The sequence below is a fragment of the Aulonocara stuartgranti genome (genome assembly GCF_965226115.1).
Source record: "Aulonocara stuartgranti genome assembly, chromosome: 9".
In the NCBI taxonomy this organism is placed as follows: domain Eukaryota; kingdom Metazoa; phylum Chordata; class Actinopteri; order Cichliformes; family Cichlidae; genus Aulonocara; species Aulonocara stuartgranti.
In genome coordinates, this window is record NC_138960.1 from 29,534,967 (window position 1) to 29,548,189 (window position 13,223).

The 13,223-nt window shown below is 40.5% G+C and overlaps 1 protein-coding gene across 1 annotated transcript in view; it reads right to left on the minus strand.

Moving 5' to 3' along the window:
* The window catches only part of zfhx4 (zinc finger homeobox 4), a 172,199-nt gene that overhangs the window by 117,121 nt on the left and 41,855 nt on the right, over positions 1-13,223 (minus strand). The gene's annotated exons all lie outside the window — the stretch shown is intronic.

Here is a 13,223-nt window from a genome sequence, read left to right on the forward strand (position 1 = left end):
GTTTTATACCTTAAATCCTGCTTTATGCTCCTAATTCATTATGATAATTGTTTAATTCAGTCCACTACAAATATTTCACGTCACACTAATTAATATTTTCAAAATTTATGATAAAAATAAATACATTGGTAAGTGGTTTGGTATGTACAAAGATTTTGTATATTTTTAAATGTTAAATTCTATATTAAATAAATTGTCTAACTACATTTAAATGAATTCTACAGCAACTGATCAGTAATTTTAATGTAATAATATACCTATGATATATTTACATATCACAAGATTAAATGGAAAAAATTATTTTTTACAGTTTTTTAACATCTTTAATATAAAAACAGGAATAATATTTGTTTTTACCTGAAGCAAATTGAAATGAGTGTTTTATTATTTTTACATATTTGGCATTGAAACTTTTACTTAAACAGATATTTTTCTATCTAGAATCCCAGGAAGTACAGTATTATCAAATTGACAGAAATATAATAAAAATGAAGATATTTCAGTCTAAGTAAAGCGCAGTAATTTTTGTTAAACGTGTATCATATTTTGCATACTGTACATATAACTACATGAGTGTGTTTCTGTACTTTCCCCCCATAAAAGCACATGCAGGACACATAAATTGACTTGCAGCAGAAAAAGCAGCAGCGTCCATGTGTTTCATGGCATGCCAGAGGCTCCCTGTGTCGGCCCTAAATATTACACACAGACAGTAGCTATCACTTCCAAGCCTGAAATCCCACATTCCACATTCCTGATTCCAACGGCTCGCCTGCTAAGCTGGGCACCACATGAAGAGCCATTGTTAGAGCGAGAGGGGTCATGTATCTCTCTCGCTCTCTGTCTGTCTGTCTGTCTCGAGCTTTCTCTCTCTGCCCTCCTTCTCTTGCTCGCTTTGTCTCTCCGCCCATATATCTCTCACTGTCACAGTCTCCATCTGTGACTCTCTTGCTCCGTCTATCTTTCTATTTCTACCTCTGCCGGTTTATCTTTATCTCCCTTACTTATTCCTCCTCTCCTCCGCCGTGCTTTGTCGCCCACTCTCCCACTCAGTTTTTCCGTCGTCTTGCATGTGTTTGTTTATTTCTTTCTATACCTCGCTCAGCCTCCTGTCTCCTCTTGATGCTGTTTGTCTGTGGCTCTCCTTCGGTCTACAAGACTCTTACTTTGCTTTCTGCCTTTTCTCCCCCCTTTGTCTCTCTCCATCTGTATCCCGTTGTCTGACTCTCCATCTCCCCTCTCCCTCTGTGTCTCTCCAGATATTCATGTAGAGATTTTCTCACATGTTAGATATAGATTTATGACCCCAGTCAGATCCCCGTGGCCACTAAATTTGATACCATCCACTAAGCCACATTGTTTTTTTGTGTGTTTGGGCTTGTCTGTTGTGTGTAACTGTGGGTAAGTATGTATGTTCGTGTCTGTGGGTGTGTGTCCATGCATTACAAGGTGGAGGCGGGTGACTTTTAAAGGGTTAGCTTGGGTACGGTGGGCGCAGAGGAGGAATTTACAGTTTATTGAAGCACAGCAGTCAGGTGTGTGTGTGTGTGTGTGTGTGTGTGTGTGTGTGTGTGTGTGTGTGTGTGTGTGTGTGTGTGTGCACGCACATGTCCATGTGTGTGAAATAGAAAAAGAGAGAGGGAGAGAGAGAGAGAGTGCCTGTGGGTGCCAGGTGACCAGGCTAACCTCTTGGCTGGTGTTTTGGATTTAGCCTTTGGATAGAGGAGAAAAATAAAAATGGAATGCTTTTTCAATTACAGATCAGAAAGAGAGTGAACAAAGGCAGCAGTAAAGGAAAAGATGAGTTATTGGGATCTAATATATCATGGCGTAACACTCCTAAAAATCTGACTGCATTAATTTTGACTTTTGGAACATTTTGTACTTTAAACTCAGAGAGCTGAGCTGAGTCCCGAAGTTTTGCTCAATTTTTATTTATTTTTTTGGAAGTGATTAATGTTTTACACTCTAAACTGTTTCAACGTATTTTAGAAAATTGATTCTCATGCATTTGACATCACGCTGTTGAGTTATGGCTGGGCTCAGAAGCAGCGCACAAAAACAGAACATTGGAAAGAATACAATATGAAGATCCACAGACACACACACACCTGTGGAAAACAGCCACTGCTACTGTCTTTTTGTTGCATGTTATTAATTCTGACAGTAGTCTCTTTAAAAGTGCTCGTCCTCTACCATGCATATTTTATTGGCTGTAGGTGGTATTTGTTGTGTATTTATGCCTGTTTGTTTGAATGCTCCGTTCCTTCAACCTATTCCACAAGTTGTCAAGGGTGGGGTATTTGAAAATGACACTGCGGAGCACCGAGGATTGTAATACTGATGTTTGTGTGATGTGAAATGGTATTCGCCTTTTGATGTTTGGCTAGGAGGAAATACACAAAAAAGCCTTGCAAAATAAAGGTGTGTTCATGCACGTGTTTGAGAGTGTGTGCACGTGCGTTCTCTGGAAATTGTTTATCTGTCAGTCAGCGTGTGTGCAAATTGCCTGCACTAGTGCAAGTGTTTGCATCCATGCACGCTCGTGCGTGTGTGTGTGTGTGTGTGTCCATGTCTACATCTCAAAAGCCATATCTGGCTTCAGATCAAATGGTGTATGAAGGAAGGGAATGACAGAGAGAGAAAGTGATAGCTCTTTAATGTTACCTATCCACTCTCAAACCCAAATATAAGACCAGGAACACAAGGAATAGGCAAGTGTGTTTTAGAGGAAAAGGAGTGACATGAAACACTTATGTAGAAAAGCTGTGAACATGACGTCGGCTTTGTAGCGGCAGGAAAATGTCTCACAAAACCGAAAGAAAGTGAGTAAATTGGATGCAAGCAAGAGGGAAGGCAGGGGCACGGAATGAAACGGCAGCGTGCACTGTATTGTTTGCTCGTGTGTGTCAGCGATGTTTTGTTTTTGACTGAATGCTGTCGTGTCTAACTCACCTTTTGCTCATTTTTCCCCATTCCTGTTCCGGGATGTTTAAACTTTCACTGTCATCAGTGAAGGTGTCATGGTAATCAAGGCCTCTGATGCTTAAATTGCTGCATTGTTGTTTCTGGGGAATTCATTTAATTTTTTTGAATGTTTTGTGTCAGAGAAATACAATCTTTAACTTTTTAATGTTTTTTTAAATGAAGAAATATTAGCCCCTGTGATTGTTTTTTTCTTTTCTCTTCACCTTTGTCCTTCCTATTTCCCCTCCTTTTTTTGTTTCCTCTGCAGGTATGTAGCCTGAGCTGGAATGGATGAAAATATTTACTGTGTACACACCATCCACAAATCCTTTCCCTCTCTTGATCCCTGGCTTTTATTGTTTCCCTTCTCTCCCTGCTTTTTACTCCTGTCTTTGAACACGTGCACGCTCTGACACAGATACGTGAAGATATGTGAATAAAGGTGTTTCTAACATAGGCTACTGTCCTTCTCTTTTGTGTGGTTATTACACATAGTATCAAATACACACAGATGTTCAGTCCTCCACATTCCACTTGTTGTTGCTCGCTCTTTTTGTCTTTACTAAGAAATTTCCACGCATGATTTATTCTCATGTAAATGTGTGTAAAAATATATACAAATGCCGGAAATATTTATAGAAACAGCCACACGTGAGAAGGGAGGCATCTCAAAGCTGAAGGACAGATTCTCTGCCATCTTAACACAGCCATCATCAAGGATCAGGTTCCCTTTATGTGCAATGCTACCTGTTTCCTACATTCAACAGGGCTTTCAGCATTAAAAGTTTGCCTCATTGTGCTGCCTATTCAGAGACAAAAAAGAGACGATAAATAAAGTAACTCTAATGAAAAAAGCGCAGGAATGTAAAATGCCGTGTGATATGTATTGAAGGCTCAAAGAAGAATAAAAGAAATACTGGCGTGTTTCAAGGACAGCAAGGCCATTAATACACCATGCAATGACAGAGTGCAGAAAATAATTTGGATGGTGAGCACCTGTTAAATTAGGTATCTATTTCAGTTGTGGCGCCTAGTCAAAAAATATTTATAAGGTGTACCCATGTGTATTTTTTTTATGTAAGACATCAGCCCACTTAGGCCACCACAGCTGTAATCTGAGGATTCACCAGGCCATGTTCCCCTCTAGCTGTGCTGAAACAGAACCTGTCAGCATGTAGTAGCTACAATATCTTTGGATCATTTCACATTGTTTTGCATGAATTTTTTTTTTATCATTTTGAAACAAGATCACATGTGGTGGACATATGCGTACATTACTTTATTTGTAATCTTGCACATGTGGGTGCAAGTTTGCATGCCTCTGTCATAATGGAATGACGGCAACGCGAATCCAAAATGGCTGGTTTTAGTATTTGGACGCTGGGGTGAGGCTAAAAATGAGGCATGAGTGAGACAGAGCGCAAGAGAAGCTGAGGGAAGCGTGCAGGTAGGTAGCGACCATATAATACCTTCGTGGAAAGCTATCACTCCCCATCTGACCAGTCTCATTTTAGGGCAATGGAACTCCAGAGTAAAAGGCGTCAGTGTCACATTATTTTGCCTCGGTAAATCGCCCCCGTCTTTTTATTCATGCCTCCACCGCAAACAACAACAGCATTTGATTCCCAGTGTGAATATTCTGGAGCAATGCAAACACTAAATAAATTACCTGTAAACATGTATGCATCAGACAGATAGATAGATAGATATTACTGTAATTTCACTGCAGCTTGTTTACAAGGCATCATGTAAAGACGTTCATAATGAACGCGTCTGATTATTCCACAGTGTAACGGCATCTTCACCATAGACCCACCATAATCACTACCCCCGCGGCCTGCTGGGCCTGTGCCATATCCTGCAAAGCCTGACGACAGTAACTAGGATGAAGTACATGTGCCTCCCACAGATTACACTGCTGATGTCTCCATGGTCACAGAGGCCCTCACCGTGACAACCACATCTCTTTGACTTCAGGTTCTTAACCTGATGGCATATAGGCAGACTCACAGGTAGACACAAGCAAAAGTATTAAAATGTTAAAATCTATTGGCTAATTTAGATAATTTAAATATTGTATAAATGGAGAATAAAGAAAAAAATATATATAAAAAAATAATTAGAATACAGTAATTCAAGTGGATTCACAAATCTCAACCAGTGTACTGTTGTTCAAGTTGGGATTTTATAAGAGCAGTATGGTTATAGTTGCAGGTTCAAGCCACATATGTATGAAACATTGCTTTCCAGTAAAACAGTGTTTAGTTTAGCTACAGTCTAGCAGTAGAGGTGTTTTTTTTTTAATTTCCCAGATGTGTTAGCAGTCTTACAGATGTGGACATTAACACACAAATCAGAGTTTCCTTCCCCATTTCCCCCCATTTCTCTCCTCTCCTCTGCTATCTTTTTCACCGGGCTTCCTTCTGTGAGAAAAACAGAGCAGAGGAAAGACCTTGTGAACTAAGTACAAACAAGACCATCTCCAAATGTTTAAAAGCTAGTTTTCTGACAGCTCAGTCATATGCGACACAACCATCCTCGCTAGCTGTATACGTCCAAACAGAAGATTCAAAGAGCACCATTTAATCTTTTTTTCAAGCCCCTTTTATTTCACTTTTTCCAGTTAAAGTTTCCATCCATCCAAAACCAGGTTTGTTAGTCAATATCAGTTATTTACTTTCAGTTTCACTTGCTATACACTAGCAGGACTTTAAAGATGCGTTTCAAGAGCTATTTTTTCCTGAGTATATCATGGAGTTGAATGACCCTTTCAACACCATGAAAATTTCCAATTAAGTGTAAATCTTTGAAGAAACTTGTATACCTTCAAAGGTAAAGAAACAACATCATGGAATTCTGCTATTCATCTTTAGTGCTATTCACCTGCCCAGCCACTCATCCTTTTTTTTTTAAACATACAGCTTACTAGATCAATTATTACTGCATGGGAGAGGCCAAAGTCCCTTGTTAACGATTTGTATTGAGGTGCCACTTAAAGGTAATCAATGGTAAGATCTTTCCAGATTCTGAAAGGTAACCTTGGAATTTGTGCACTGTAGGATAAAGCTTGTAAAATATTGCATTTAGCTCAACTGAATAGCAATGTAACTACTCATATTTTTTATAGTTTCTATTTCTCTTGCTTCACAAAGGTATAAATGCAGCACAGAACAGACATCTGACTGTGTAGGCTGCTTGTAAGAAAGCATTTCTCAAATACCAGAAAAGGTGATTGCCTTTTTATACTGAGGTGATTTGTTGATTTCAAATGTATTGGATCTGATGGGCAAAAAGGATCAAAAGATCTGAGTAGAAGCGCTGAAACACGCATACGGTATCTGTATTCTCAGACCTGCGTTGATATGAATGTGAGTATTTAAGTTTTAAACAAAAACAGAGGCATCAAAATACCGAAAAACCTTTTGAGGACAAAATCCAAGTTTTTAGACAAACAGATCAACAAGCCGAGTCTCAAACCTAATGTATACTTGGTTGACATCACGTCTGAATGTTGTGAATGAATGTATTCATATGAAAACTATGATCATATGGTAAATCCCACCAAGTTTTAGGGCCTCAACAAACAACAAATTAAAGCAAAAGCTGCCAGATGGGATACAAACAGAAGTCTCTTGTTTAGCAGACATCTGATTTAGACCGACGCCAAACAGTCGGCCTCCTCGTGCAGACTTTGGTGCTCTGTTGGAATAGGTGTCTAAGTATATCTTGTGCATATCTCTTTGGGACACTATGGTAGTATTTGACTCCCCAGAAATGAGAATACGTTGCATCCACATACCTGTATATTTCAACAAGCGATGCTTCTTTTTTTTTCTTTTTTGAGAAGTGTCAAAACAAAGATAAATATTCCATGCGTGTCCCAATTGATGGAAAAATCTAAAATATAAGTTCTGCTCTACAATACCGCTGTATGATATTGTGAAATAAAATATTGACTTTATAAACACAACAGTAGTAAAAATAAACGTGTACTAGCTTGTTTTATGCCTAGCTGCAAGCATCTTCACTTTTTAAAAAAGTAAGGTTGAGTGTGCAAGAAATGTGAAATTCACTGAGAAAAAAAAGTATTCCCAGCATGTTGCAGAATACCAATATCCTTAAGCAGGTGGGTTTTTTTTTTTTGATGTATAGACTCCTGCCAGTGAATTGTACAGATGAGACACTTAAGGCAAGACAATAGTGTTATAGATTGTGGCAAGAGTTAAATCAATAGACCTTCTGAGGAGTAACAAGACACCCAGTAGCAAGTGCTACTGCTATACACACATAGGAGGGGCTGGGAAACAAATGAGGACTGGCAGACAGGGGCTAAGACCTCAGTGTCACTGACTAGCCATTAGATGTTAGTGTGTATGTAGGTGTGTGTTTGTGTGTGTGAGCATGCTCGGTCTACTCTGAACACGTGTTATGGATGTGTGTTTGCGTGAATGTGTTTGTAAGGCATAAGCAAGAGCAGATACCTGTGTTTTGGTTGTACTTTTATCTCTGCTTCTTGGCCCTGTAATCTCCCACCGGGCATCAAAGCAGAGCCCCATCACTAGCTTTACCACACCCCTGTATATCCCTGAGATCCCTGTGTGTTAGTGTATGTGAAAGAAAACAGAAATAGAAGGAGAGTCTACGGGAGAGAGAGAAGGGAAGAGAAAGGAGACAGGACGGGAGAAGTCAAAACAGGAAACGCGAAACCGAAAGTTGTGCGTGTGAGTGGGTAGGTCTGAGGGTGAATGAGAATGAGGGAGGGTGGGGGATTTGCATGGAGCTTTGGACCGTCACCCAGCCGTGGCTGTCATCCAAGCCCAGCCTGGAAGCACCTCTCTAGGGCAGCTTCCGATAAACCCCCCTGGGTCTTACTCCCTCTTACTCCACCTCCGCTGTCTCTTCCACCTCTGATCTGGGATCAGTGGTTCTCGGGGCCCTGATAGGTGTCAAGGTCCATTAACCTGGAGCAGGTCTTATCATATTCATCAGGAAGATCAGAGAGCAGATTTATCTCTGTTTTTATCAGATTTGAGGCTTCAGAAGGCTGCCAGAGATGTCATGGCTCTATGGTAATGTGATGGAGGCCGGTGACAGACAGCCAAGAGTTGCAGGCACACTCTAGCAGGTACATCCACACACAGTCGTCAGTGCACACTCATGATACAAATAAATACATTCTCACACACAAACACAGTCAAAAATTTTTTTAGAAGCTGTCAGCAGTCACTTGGACCTTTTTGATGGGGTTGTCGGGTTTGATTAGCTTATGAAACAGGAACATGTCACTCAATGGCCTTTCTAGGGTTTCCATCTAGAGCTAAATCTAATCTAATGTTAAAACAGTTGTAGCCTATAAGGCAAACTTGCAATGAGCCTTTTGGAAGCAAGTGAATTCTAAAAGTGAAGAACATCTAGTTTTGGCGACTTTCATGCAAGGAGAATGAAATAGCATTAACACATGAGATGAGGTAATATACCGTAGCATAGAAGTGCAAATTCATCACGAGGAAGAAGATCCAATCGCAACGACCGGGTTAGGTGTATGAGGCAAATTAGATATCCTTATAAAATTTTATTTTAATATTCACAGTATGTTTTTAACTTAAAAAGAGGATAGGGGTATGTTTGGGAGGGAAAAGTTGGCATTGGGCTAGATCACATTGAAATACAAATATTTCCGTGGCTAATAAATAAACAACAATCTTTTCACGCAAGGTTTCACCGGTTCTCGATTTTGTTCTGTTTACTTGTTATCTAAATCTTTTTGGACGAGTGTTTTGCTTTCTCTTTTGACATTTCAAATCGAATGTCCCGGCTGAATTCCGCCAAATGTCAAATATTTTGATAGCTCACACTCTGAGACTAGCCGCTAATTTTAATTCACTGTGCAGCACCTTCCCACCTGACCTTTGGCCCTAACCCCGACCCCCAGCTGCAATCCCAACCGTGCTCTCGAGCCACTAATGAATTATTGCTGACTCATCGTGGTCAGCAGTGAGTAATCAACTTGACACTTTGGGCTCAAGACACATGGCTTTGGTGCTCAAAAAGTCATTTAGGCCCCGCACTCTGTCTATATTGCCACAGGGGGGCTGGTTGCTTGTAAACTAAGATTTGAAAAACAAAGAGCAGGGTTTTAAAACTTGCTCTGATTGATGATGAATTGATATAGAGAATACCAGGTGAGTAAACATCTCATCAGACTTAATAAAAATGCAATCTTACTCGCAGAGTTAAGTGAAATATATGTAATAGTTTTATGAATCTTGCTTTATTATTGGACTAAGAAACATTTAAAAAATACAAAGCACTAAACAAATGCTCTGAGGTTGAAAAAGGTGGGAATAATTAAAAAGATGGTTGATACGGGCACTCACACTTACACATCTCCTGCAATCCCCTCATCAGCATCCTTCTTGGAAAATCACCACGGCTCTGAAAAGTCATTTCAGCCACTGTAGCAGCAGGCCCTTAAAGATTCATATTCCTATTTACTGTCTGCCTCTCCTCTCGTGCGGCATACACACCCAAATACACACACGTGCACACCGACACAACACAGCAGGGTTAGGTTCATGAATAAAGGAGGGAATTAGAGTGGACCTGGAGAAGGCAGATAGACAGATAGAGAGAGGTGGAGGAAGAGAGCGAGCTATTAAATCGTATGAAAAACATCAGTAGGTAAGGGCAAAACTAGGGAAGGGAGGCATAATCGGTGGGGATCGACAGAAAGGGGGAAATTTAGAACAAGAAGGAGAGAACAGACAGAACTGAGAAAGGAAGAAACAGAGGAGAGAAAGATAAGAACATTAATAGAAAGAAGATGACTGACATACACACACACACACATATACATACATACATATATATATATATATATATATATATATATATATATATATATATATATATATATATATATATATATATATATATATATATATATATATATATATATATATATATATATATATAGACACACACACACACACACACACAGGGGGGGTTGGCCAGGAGCTTTACATCTAATTTAAATTGCTTGTGTCAATCCTGTGCTGCATGTAGAGATAACATTAAATGTCCATTTGTCCATGTGCGTCTTTGTGAAAAGTGCTTGATCATTGTGGCAGGGATCACTTAAGCATGGCTCAACATGCATAATCTGCAAAACCTGTCCATGATTCCTGCGCTACACACACAGACATGCACACAAACAACAGAGAGATACTGACTCAAATAATAATTTTATTACCAAGGAAAAAATATGTTTTTAAATCAAGGAGCCCATAAGTGAATAATGCTCACTGATATGAAGCGGCCGTCTACATTACTGAAATCGGAAATATCATTGCACCGTAAAATGACATTATGTACACAGAGGGGGTGGCGGTGGAGGGAGAGGCAGAGAGAAAACAGAGATGGCTTGATGCTAATTTTCTGTAAATGAAAGAAGAAAGAGAATAATGGCAAAAACAATGACACATGATGAAAACAGAAAAAAAACAGGAATGGTAAACATCCCTCAATCACCAGAGAGGGTACAATCATCGCAGTATGCTACATTTCATGGATTTCATAATATGTGTGCAGGCCATGTGCGCATGTGTGTTTGCCAGTGTGCGCGCGTGTGCGTCAATGGGTAGAGATAGGCAAGAGGCCGTTACTGTGCACCCAGATAATAACCTGGTTTTATAATGTTGCATATCTATATTCAGGCCAATTCCCCCTGGGGGGAGTCAGAATAATAACGCTGGCCATTTTACCCCACCTAGCGGGCGGCCATTTTCTGCCCTGATTCTCAGCATGGACCTCTCCCCATTCCCAAGGTAGCACGTAATGGATGCCGCAATGAGATGGAGTGACATTGTGGTGTCTGAAATGGGAAAAACCTATTTGCCAACCTGCCCTCCCTCAACGGGGTGGCTAGTGGAGATATGGGAGATGCTTATACCTAATCCCTTTTTGCAATTCTATATGTTGTCATTTCTGATGATTGTCTGTATTTATGGCAAATTGGCAAATTTAGAAAATGGTGTGTGAAACGGCAGTGAAAATTCAAATCTTTTTTTCGTCCAAAGAAAATGTAACCCCATAAGTTTTCTGAGAACCTGTGGTCATACCGTGCAACATTTCAATATGCAGACTGTGTTAAGTTTAAAAATACCATCAGGAAGGCAACAAAAAGGATTTTGTTAAAGTAAAGATTTAATAAAAGGCCGGCTTTCTGGCATACTAGTTGCACAAAAACACTTGTTATCAGGAGAGTGGGTTTCCAGCAACTGTAAAAGAGGCTGTGCGTGAGAACTGGGAAGGAGAATTTCACCTATTATGAGTCTTCGTCATCCACGTATGATGCAAACAGACTTTTTGTAGGTTGAAGAATAAAGCAGGTCGGGAATCAGAAGTGGCTGAATCCGCTCGACATCGTTCTGATGGAACTGTCCCCCTGACCGCTCAATTTCAATAAAACTACAGACAAAGAAAGGTTAGGGTGTATGGATTTCCCATCGTAGTCATACACAGAACTGCAACGCGAGCTGGCCGCGTCTCTCTCCCTCTCCTGAACTCTAAATGCTACTCACTCATATTCTCCTTCCTATCCCTTACGTCTTCAATAATTTACAGATGGTAGCTTTCGCTGGCCTTTCAAACTTCTGAAATGTAACCTACATCCCGCAAACACGCCATTCCTGTTATCCGAATGATGACACGTGTTTACTCCGGCCCCTTTGCTTGTTGAGGAAACGGAAGACACCACAGCTCAAAGACTATTGAGCGTTATTGACAGTTCGATAGTACACGAAACCAAAATTAATTTGCCATCTGCATTTGTTTTGTTTTTTTCTATCGATCTGTCCAGTGGCAGGCACATACAAAAATTCAATCACAAAATCAAAAGCACTTAAGTAAGAGCCGTGAACATTACACGGTGATGGAGTCGAAGGAATGATTAATAAACAGGATCACCGTTGATATTTAAAACTTCACAGGCTTGCTCGTGGTTGATTGTCCATCACCATGAGCAAGACAAAAACAAAGCTGTACAGCGTAGCAAAAAATATAAATATTCCAGGAATATCTCCCGGTGAGAAAGTTTGAAAACTTATGGGCAACACAGAGTCGAGTCTATAGCAGTTTTGTTGAGTGTAATAAATCAGTGCAACAGGGCTTGTGAAATGGAGGACAGTTGGAGAGTGCAGTATAGGCACTCAGAGAGAACAGCTCTGTCCAAGACAATCATATGATGTATCATTCATACTGTCAGTATGGTGTCTCTCCTCCACCCCTCCTCCTCTTGCTCCATCTCTGTCTGCCTCTCTCACTCTGGACTCCTCCAGCCTCCCGTGGAGGCTATGATGAAGCCCGGCTCTCTCCATCACACACAGCTCCCCGGCTGCTCGGGGATTACACATTTCAATGATACATTTGCACAGCCTTTTGTGCGATGTGTTCTCTGCAGCTCCAGCACAACAAACGGCTATTTTTTTACCCCCTTCCTAAAAATGCAGCTATTTCATGTTGACAATTAACAACGACGTATAGTTTTGCCGTTTTCCACATTTCCGTAAACTACCAAGACACACTGAGGAGGCAGTAACACTGCGTCCTTTTCATCTGTTGGACTAGTTTAGCGGCATGTCTGTTAATCTGCAGTGTCATTTTAGTCATCTTGGACTGTGTAAGGGGCTTTTAAAAGAGCGGCTGCTGCCTCTGAATCATTTGACCTCTGCGATTTGTTAATGAATGCTGGGAGCAATCACTGTTTCCCAGAAAATGGACAAAAATGATCCCTCATCTGTGAACCTAATCACTTACTGCCATTACTTTGTGTGTGTGTGTGTGTGTGTGTGTGTGTGTGTGTGTGTGTGTGTGTGTGTGTGTGTGTGTGTGTGTGTGTGTGTGAGTGAAACGGACTGTCTGATTACCATCCCTGAATGAAATACTTGTTTGAAATGATCTGTATAAGGAAGGAGAGGTGGGGGGCTGTTCTTCTTCAAGGTGAAGCAGCACAGCTGGAGTGGGATACAGATTCTTTTATGTTTACAGCTGAGCAGATAAAAGAACACAAAGGGACAGGTTAGGGGGGGAAAGGCGAAACACAATGCGACATGGAGGCAAAAGGGCAAGTGGCCACAGAAAACAGTGAATTCATTATTAAATTTCCCTTCATGTCGCTGCTAAAGGGAAAAAATATGGGGGCAAGCCACCATTTAATACCTACTGTATCATATTCTTTTTAAGTGGCAGATCATGGT